This window comes from Helianthus annuus, chromosome 4 (assembly GCF_002127325.2).
Source record: "Helianthus annuus cultivar XRQ/B chromosome 4, HanXRQr2.0-SUNRISE, whole genome shotgun sequence".
NCBI lineage: Eukaryota > Viridiplantae > Streptophyta > Magnoliopsida > Asterales > Asteraceae > Helianthus > Helianthus annuus.
The window spans coordinates 153,844,951-153,855,419 of record NC_035436.2 but is presented as its reverse complement, the minus strand read 5'-3'; the positions used below and the strand labels follow the sequence as shown (position 1 = coordinate 153,855,419).

Below are 10,469 nucleotides of genomic sequence, written 5' to 3'. Positions count from 1 at the left end.
TCCTCCGTGATCCGACACACCTGGTCGGTCAGAGGTTTCTTGAGGGAGAGAGTAACCGAGAGGGGGGTGCAGCTAGGTTGGGTTTTTGCAGGTGTGCGTGTTGTATAGAAAAAAGGAGGTGCGGGTGTGGGATGTGGTTGCCGGATAACGGCTGGTCTTGTCACCGGAGAAAGATAGAGGGAGCTGGGTTTGTGCTTGTCGCTAAAAAACGAGGCCACGACGGTGGCCGGTCCGACATCATCGCCGTTGGTAATCATCAGAGAGAAAGAGAGAGGTGATGAGGGGGTGTGAGGTGACTTGGGTGTTTTAGGGTTTCTTCAAAGAAAATTGCAGAGAAGAAGGTGATGGTGGAGGGTGGAGGAGGGTAGGGCTGTGAACGAACCGAACGTTCAGCGAACGGTTCGTGAACCGTTCGGCGGGGAGTTCGTTTATATTCGTTCGTTTAATAAACGAACGAACATGAACAAGAAATTTCGTTCGATTAGTTAAATGAACGAACATGAACAGAGGTCTCGTTCGTTCGATTGTGTTCGTGAACGTTCGGTAAGGTGTTCGTGAACATGTTCGTGAACATTGATTGATTTGCGTTCATTTATGTTCGTATCTTTGTGTTTTAATTGAAGATCTTTATACTTTCTTATATTTTATTTGTACTTTTTATATTATTATTCTTTTATTTATTTTATTTCCCTAACAATTAAACTAGGAAACTCACTTCCACCTTGTTTATGCATCATTTTCCTTTCATTTCTCATTATTTACCTCCAGAATACAATCGACCCCCGTTCCACAATAAGGGATTCAAGTTCGAGTGCCACTCTCTGGGCCATCTATCTTTATCCTTTGTTGCGTTAGCCAAATTTAGTTGTGTTCGTTTGTGTTCGTGAACCGTTTGCGAACACACTCATTTCCTTAATGAACGAACACGAACATAAAATCTCGTTCGGTAAGTGTTCATGAACCGTTCGTGAACACATTTATTTCCTTAACGAACGAACACGAACAAGGCCTTGTTCGTGTTCGTTCGGTTCGTTTACAACCCTAGAGGAGGGTGATGGTGGGTGGAGGTTGGAGATGAAGTGTGGTGGTAGGGTTTTTCTCTAAAAATGAAGAAGATGCCCGGATAGTCCCTGTGGTTTGGCCTTTTAAAGGAAAGGGTATTTTTGTCATTTCACACCCACTTAACAGAGAAAGCAAGTTAGACCCAGGGACTATCCGGGAACAAAAAATGATAAGTTGGGGACCATTCAGGTAATTTTAGAAAGTTGGGGACTATAGGTGAAAAAATGCGAAACCACAGGGACTATCCGGGCATTTTTCTCGCTGAAAGATGACTTGCATTTAACTATTCAACATGGCAGTGTGACTTGCCAGACATCTTGGATTTTTACAAACTCGATCCACAATGAAATGAGTCTTACTGATGTGTTATCTGAAAATTCGAATAAAACTCTTGTTTTGAAAGGTTTAAGGGTGATCTAATATATTAAAAGAAAACCTTACCTATCTCCATAGCACAATGGATCATTATACCTCCATGCTTTTTGTTACTTTACAACTTGGAAACAATAATGTTTTCCACTTTTTTATGGTACCAAAATACCACTTAATTCTTGAATAATTTGTTAGAGATAGAGGAGTGGGGATGACTCTCAACGAATAGAGGAAAAGAACGAAGGTATTGCCTACCGACTTGATTTGCGCGAAAGATTTGAAGGTAAAAAAATTGATGTTTTGTAAAGGATTATATTATAACTATAATTTATATAGATATAAAATAGATAAAGTATTTTGTTTTAAAATATTACTGAATTTGTTAATCAAATATTTATAATATTTGTTTTGTGACAAGAATACCATTCAACTATTTTCTTGCTTAATCCTTGCTTGTGGCCTAGTGATGACCTAAGTTTGATACTTACTTGTGTAATATTTGATAGATTAATGCAATGAATAAGTTTGAGTTAGGCCTTGTTTTGATGGAGTAAAGCAATGAAGGATTTGAGTTAGGCCTTGTGCAAGTTTGTCAGTTTAAATTCTTAGTCCACTCGGTTTTCGTCCCATCATGTGTTACGCCAGAGAGTTCTGCTCTTGTGGTGACACAACGACTCTCAAGTGGCAGCCGACTGTATGGTTTTCTAGGGGAACGTCCAAACCAAACTCTGAAGCCAACGTAGACCCGGTTAAGACAACATAATCTGGCTGAAGTGAGCCAGCGGAGCTCTCCAATTTGAGAAGTATCGTGGCAAAAAAATACAATAAAGTCGACGTTTAAAAAAAAAAACCTATCTTCTTGCTCTTTATATAATGAAAAAAAAAAAAGAAAAAAAATTGGGAAAGAACGTGCGTGGCCATGCCTAGTGGTAGTCTGGTTGAGTCAGTTGGTTTGTTTAATTCTCGTAATTAGGGCTTTTATTTCCTTCTTCAAACTCCCCATTTCACCATAACCAAACACTCAATCAAATCTCCATCAATATGCACTGTTAAACCCCCATTTCATCACCATCTTCTCCTTCTTCTTCCACTCACACACACACAATCCAATGGCGGAACCGTCCTACACCAGCCTTCCTACCAGCCACTTGCCTGGTTCCGTTCCGGTACGTTTCATCTTCTTACTTCACTTTAACTTAACCCTAATTTACCATCACTATCAGAAATCTCCTACCGATTGATGTTTCTTCCAATCGATCGATTCGTTCCTTTCCTTTCCTTTTGTTGTTGCGTGTGATAAGTTGAAAGTAATCGGATTATTATTTTTCACTTTTGTTGTAGTTATTGATATAGGTTTCTGAACTTTGTTATATTGATTTTTTTTTATTTTTTGTGAGAGTGGAAGTTAGGTTATGTTCGTTTTGTGGTCGGAGATACCAATGTACAGTAGTCATTCCGTTCACGGTCTGTAACCGACATTTAGTTAGCAACCGTTTTTTGATGTTAAATGCAACTTCATTGTTTCATTAACCTGTCAAGTGTCAACTAATTTATGAAATTAAAATGTATTTTTCATTTGTTAATTTGCGAAATGTTTGTTTCTGTGGGGCGGTGGGAGATCACTGGTTTATCTGAATGTTTACGAGCGGATATATATGCGTTTACTTTTACTAGCTGTAGTGTGACTGTGTGAGTATATATACAGGTTTGATGTAAACACATGAAATGTTAATTGTCGTTTAGTTATGAACTTATGAAGTGATAATGTGATTACGTTGTTATGTTCAGGCTGTCATCACTGAAGAAAGGGCTTCAGCTGTACAACACGGTAGGACTATTTGAAGATATGGTTTTCTTGCTGTTGAATTAATTTTTGAAGTGTACATGATGAACTCAAAGCATGCACCACATTTACCTGTTGTTTGAATGTTTTGCAGACCCTGAAGCAAATATGCAAATCTTTCCTCCTAACAGTGGTGGTGGTGGTGGTGGTAGCAAGGGGGGATACCAGACTCTCACAAGTCCAAGTGGTATGTTACATTATACTCTGTAGAATGCTATGAAAAAAATAGTTGACTGAACCTTGTGGGAAAAGTAGTTATATAGTAGTCTGTATCTACAGCATATCTTAATCTCTTACTTCTATACGGCTTTAATTTTTTGCAAGGAGATGTATTGTAGCGCTAACCCTTTCTAGTGTGACCTATAATGGTTCTAAATCTGCTTACCATAGTTACTCGAAAACAAGAGGCTGATTTATTGAAATATTAAGATAGTTGGCCCGATTCGAGAGGGGCTAATCTCCAATACAAAAACACTAGATAATCCAAATAAACAAGACATTCCCAACTAGAACATGAATGAAATACTTAAATGAAAAATAAAAGAGTAACTTCCTAAACTTCAGCCCCTAAATTCAGCCTTTTGACTTTGACTCTCCTAAAATTCAGCCCATCCAGATTTGAATTAGCAGGTTTGTACAATACTTCTGGCCCGAAATAAATCGACTTGTCCTCAAGTCGAAAAGAAGGTGAAACTGGGATTGCAGTCAATAACAAATTCCCTGAAGGCCGTCAACAGTTGTTTCTTTTCTGCTTCCACCTATGAATTGCAACTTTTCATGATCGTTAACCTAAACCTTGTAGTCACCATCATAAGAAGAATGGACAGCCATATGCTGATTAGTTAACCATTTCTTCTCTACGCTATCTCTTACCTTCAATCAAACACCACCTCTGATTCCATAAACACCATCGCGAATCTCAGTTGACCACCCAAGACATGATAGCTGATCTTCAATTGACCACCCAATATGTGCTCAAATCGATCTTCGTCGATACTATCAAGATCTTCCTCTTTGACCGGACCTGGGAGTGGTCCGTGAGGCTCATCCTCGGGTTCTTTGGTTAATTGTGTTTGTCTTGCTAGCCAAGCTTCCCTGATCGCTGCAATATCATTCTTCAGGGATAACAAGGAATCGAGTTTTTCTGAAATGATCTCCAATTGTGCAACGATTGAATCATAAAAATTTCGCTGCCTCCAATCTGGTTGCTCCGGGTCTGCACCATAGTTGTTAATTGCGACCATAAGCGGTCGCTATAGCGCGCTTTATGGCGAAGCGTCCAAGTGTCCGCTAAGCTGTTCATGGCGATGACTAGCGACCTTTAGCGAATATATATATATATTATATATATATATATATATATATATATATATTTTAGAGTTTCTCACCTCTCGTCCTGGGCCTTGGCTTTAATACAAAAAAAAAAAATAATAAAGGTTAAGCTGTGAAAAAACTGGCCCACGCGGGCCTGGGGTTTTCGGAGCTGCATTCGTGTCCGCAGGACGTGCACGAGTTCAATTAAATTTCAATCAGAAATTTCATTTTTTGCACCCCCCCCCCCTGCGCGCGGGTAGGACTTGTGGTAAAACATGTCATAAAGCTACTACGGAGTAGTAAAGACTTTACCTTATAAACAACCACTAACTTTGTTAACACACCGATGTGGGACAAAGTATTTACCACTTTTGAGACTTTCATTCACACACCCAACATATAAGTCCTTTGCTACTAACTATTAGTTTTTGTTAAATATATATGTAAAATACATATATACAAGGGTATTTGATGTAATATACATATAAAATTTTCAAAAATCTTTTTCTAGTGTAATCGCTATTTATAAAATAGCCGTCGCTATTTGTGCCGCTATTCGCTACGTAGCCTAGCCATGCCTTGTCGCTATTCACTATCGACAACTATGGTCTGCACCATCAGGTTTCCCGGCAATGGAACCATTGATAGATACTCGAAAACAAGAGGCTGGTTTATTGAAATATTAAGATAGTTGGCCCGATTCGAGAGGGGCTAATCTCCAATACAAAACACTAGATAATCCAAAATAAACAAGACATTCCCAACTAGAACATGAAATGAAATACTTAAATGAAAAATAAAAGAGTTACTTCCTAAACTTCAGCCCCTAAATTCAGCCTTTTGATTTTGACTCTCTGAAATTCAGCCCATCCAGATTTGAATTAGCAGATTTGAATTAGCAGGTTTGTAACAGCTTCCTTAAGTCTTAACTCTTAAGACATCTACACTTGACAGAGTAATATCGAAAATATGTAATAGCATTTGATTCCACTTTATCTTTTGATCAGGTTCATATGAAATACCATGTTATTGCCTAGTGGTGTATGCCTCTATGAAACCCTTTTCTTGTTTTCCATATTTGTATTGGATGACGAGTTAGATTACCCGATTGTGCTAACATACAATTTGTGGTTCTAAGAAGTGGCATGTCATTTACTATTAGCCATTGATTGTATCAATGCAAGATATTAGGTTAAAAGTTGATGCTTAGATAGCATTCATAGTCAGATATTATGCTATTAACAATAACCATTTCTAGTAGAAGAAAATTTGTATAGCTAGGTAATCAATCTTAATTAAGCGATTGATAAGCTGTGTGGTGTTAGGTTGGTTGTTGGGTTTATTTCTGTTTTCAGTTTCAGCCCATCTTGATCTTTTTATATTTGTTTTTTTAAACGGTCTTAATCTCTATCGGGAATGTGTTTTTTTTTTTTGTTTTTTTTTTAACATTCTACAGATGGGAATGGACCAGCACCTGGGCAACAACTGGAATGGAACATTCAGTGTTTCAATCTTACACACAGTACTTCAATGTTGACACAGATGATGTTGTCAACAGATTAACAAGTTCGTTGTATCCCACCGGTGACTTTTTCCGGAAAATCGAAGCTAACCCAGATCTGTAATTCTCTTGTTTTTCACCTTAGCTTATCATATTCTCATTTTATAATTTTATTTTCATTCTATTGATGTTTGTATTTAGATACGGGCTTATCTGGATCTCCACCACATTGGTGTTTGTGATAGCTTCATTTGGTAATTGTGCCACATATCTCACGAGTAAAAAAACCGATTCTACCATTTCTTGGAGCTTCGATGTGAACTACTCTCCAGGTTTCAGCAATGGCAATTTACGGTTATGCGTTTATCGTTCCACTTGGATTTTACTTGTTGCTTCAGTATTTCGGTTCAAGAGTTGGCCTTATCCACTTTTGGTGCATGTGGGGATACTCTCTCTTCATTTCATCATCAGCTCTGTAAGTATCCATCTTACTTGTGTTCTTTAACTAATTTGAACCACCACTTAAGTTTTACCACACGCTACATTTGATGATTAATTAATAAAATTATGAATAATATTATTTTGATATGGGGGTGTTGGACGTGCATTATGAAGCTTCATATTACTGTGACTCCAAGTCACGATAATAAGTGTTTAGTGTTCGGATAAAAGGATATGCTATTAAAGATGTTTAGCTCCATTCTATCTTCAACAAAACCGGTTATTTAAAGGAAAACATAAGATGACATATTTATAGACAACAAATGTATATAAAGAATCTATAGATTATATGTTTTTTATTAGAGTAAATGCCATTCTCGTCCCTGAGGTTGACCACTTTGCGACTTTCGTCCAAAGGTTTTCTTTTCCGCATTTAGATCCAAAAGGTTTAAAATCTTGACATTTTCATCCAGATCGTTAACTCCATCCATTTTTAATGTTAAGTCAAGGGTATTATCGTCTATTGACCTATTTTTTAATGTTTATAAGAAAAGTCATAAACTAGAAAAGTCAAGAGAGGTGTATCTTTAATTCTTAATAGTGTTTTTATTTTAATAACAAATGTCTTAAAGACGGAAATACCCTCATTTAACGGAGAAATATGATGGAGTTAACGAGTCAGATGAAAATGACAAGATTCAAACCTTTTGGTTCCATATACGGAAAAACAAACCTTTGGACGAAAGTCGGGAAAGTGGTCAAACCTCGGGGACGAAAATGGCATTTATCTTTTGTATTATACACTGTCCTATTTAAAAATAAGTGTTTCAACAATGTATAAGAATTATCTTATTGTCTTTAAGCAATGCCAACACATTTCCAACCACTATTTGAATCTTTGATTATTCCATATATAAAAAATTTAGTTTGATAGTTTCAAACATATAGCCCCGTCTCTGATACAGTTTGGTTGTGAATACATCCAGCTTTTATTGGTTATCCGGTGGATTTGTTAGATGGACCATCACACTTGTCACAGGTGTTGCATCAGCTGCTTTCGTTGGTTTAAACCTCAAGTCTCACGTAGAGTTAAACGATCTGACCATCGTGTTGGTTGCTGCATGTGTCTTGCAATTTGCTCTGGCAATCTTCATCAAATCATGGTTTTTTCATTAAACTTTCTGTAACTCTATGATGTTGCCTCATTGCAAGTGAATTTTGAAAGAAAAGGTGTTGATTGTCAATAGGATTACGTGTCGTAGATTGGGACCATCGCGATGTGGTTAGTGTTTAACATACAGTTTTGGTTTGTAGAAAGAATGCAAAGAACAAAGTGTTGCAAATTTGTTTTGTTTTGTCTTTGTATTTGATTTTGGATCAACAACTTGGATTTGCTTGTAAAATAGTCACAATGCTTCCTTTTGGGTGAATATGTGATTTGTAGTCTTTATTGATAGAATCCTGTTTATTTTTTGAGTTAATTACTGTTTTCGTCCCTGTGGTTTGTCAAAAATCACTATTTCAGTCCATTAGTTTAAAAATTGCGACTTCAGTCCCTGTGGTTCACTTTCGTAACCATTTCAGTCCTGTGGTTTCACTGTCGTAACCTTTTCAATCTGTTTATTCTGTTAGTATAGGGACTGAAATGGTTACGAAAGTTAAACCAGAGGGACTGAAATCGCAATTTTTAAACTAATGGACTGAAATAGTGATTTTTGACAAACCACAGGGACGAAAACAGTAATTACTCTTATTTTTTTAAATCGACATTAGCGCATCGTGTGTGGAGCTTTAAATCTTGGTATATGTTAGCAGGCTGTAAAAGGAACCCGTTCAGTGGGTAAGTTTGTCTACGAACATGAACATAGTTTTGTAACTAATAACGATTGAGCTTCGGTAATTAAGTTTATCCAATATGTTGGTTTTTTCCTACATCGCTTCAAAATATTGAAAGTGATTATTCCTATTTAATACCAGCCTTATTTTTTATTTCTTCCTTTGTTTTTTTATCAACTTATCATTATAGAAATTTGAATCCATAATAGATGTATCGGTGAGCTTTAGTAATATGCCCCCAAAATAAAGCTGTATGCGCATTACAATTTTTGTTTTACAGTGGTTTTGGAATTTTTTATTATTATTACTAGTATAAGCCCCTGCGTTGCAGCGGTTGTCGTAAAACTGTGTCAAGTAGTATCAATGCTATACCATTATCAGCGATCACCAACACCGGAAAACTCGTAAAAGCAAAATAAATGAAAGGAAAAAAAATAAGCCGAGCGAAAAGCAGACGTAAAATCTTTGAATTACGCACGCTCATTGTAGAGAAATTAAATCGAAACATAAAACATAGAAAAAATAAACTAAGTTAATCCGGACCCGTGCGTTGCGACAAACGTGTCAACGGAGAAAAATAGATGTGTTTTGACGGGCCAAACAGGAAAAATATACGAAAAATGTTGAACCCCACACGCACGTTGCGGTGCGTTAACTCACAAAATTTAGAACGAAACGAAAAGCTTGGGAATGATGAAAGTATGGTGGAAAAAAATTGAAAATTAAAAAGAGTTGGGTTAAATTGGAAAAGATGAAAAGCTTCAGATTAATAAGTAAAAAAACAAAGGGTCTAAAATTGCAAAAGTATAAAAGTTTTGGGTAATATTATTAATAAGTAAAAACAAAGGGTCTAAACAAAGGATATTAATAATTTATTAGATATTAGATTTAGATATTTATAATATTATTAATTGGATTTATTAATATTAAAAAAAAGATAAGGATAAAGATAAAGATAAGTGATATTTATATATATATTAGTTATTAGTATTAAAAGAAATATTTTAATTAAATAAAATTATAAATAAAAATTTATGTGGTTGAAGGAGAGAATGCCATGTGGCATTATTTGTAGTCTTTTATTAATATTTAGATTAGATTATTAAAGAGTTTAATTACTGTTTTTGTCCCTGTGGTTTGTTTAAAAATCACTATTTCAGTCCATTAGTTTAAAAATTGCGATTTCAGTCCCTGTGGTTTCACTTTCGTAACCATTTCAGTCCACCTCGTAACCATTTCAGTCCATGTACTTAACAGAATAATGGATTGAAATGGTTACGAAAGAGAAACTTCAAGGGACTGAAATGGTTACGAAAAGTGAAACCACAAGGACTGAAATCGCAATTTTTAAACTAATGTACTGAAATAGTGATTTTTGACAAACCACAGAGACGAAACAGTAATTAACTTATTATTAGTTTACATTAGAGTTAAATGACTGATTGGTCCATGTGGTTTACAAATATTGCAGACTTGATCCCGGTGGTTGTAATTTTTGCACTCGGGTGATCCTTATCACTAACCTATGTTAAATATATCATTTAAGTATGTGTTAAATGACTATAATACCCTTACTTGTTAAGAAAATAAAAAATAAAACAATGTATCTTTTATCCTACCACCAAATTCTTCTTCTACCGTAAACCACCACCACCACCATCTCTCCTCCATCACCAAACACCCACCACCATCTCACTTCCACACCACTGAACACCCACCACCACCATCTTCCCTCCTCCACCGCTAACACCACCTCCACCGTCTCCCCTCCACCACCAATACGTGTATCTTTTCAAAGATGAACAGATCATCATACCTTAAAGTACAAATTTATGCTATAAGTTTTTGGTTCGGAATGTGTGTGGGGCTGCGCCGCCTTGAACCACGAGACTCAAAATCCTAAATTGAACCGAAAGTATAAAATAAAAAACCCTAAATTTGGTTGAGGGGTTGCGCAGCCTTGGAACCGCGAGACAGGATGGACGGAGCGACGGTGGTTCAATGGCAGTATGCTGTAGGCCGCTGATGTTTCTCTAACAGTATACCTATGGATGTAGACGTTATAATGTAACTTTCACGTATTGGTGGTGGAGGTGGGTG

At 36.5% G+C, this 10,469-nt stretch overlaps 1 pseudogene; it reads left to right on the top strand.

The window, feature by feature from the left end:
* Positions 1-2,338: 2,338 nt before the first annotated feature.
* On the top strand, positions 2,339-7,733 carry LOC118491260 (annotated as a pseudogene).
* The last annotated feature ends 2,736 nt before the right edge of the window (positions 7,734-10,469 follow it).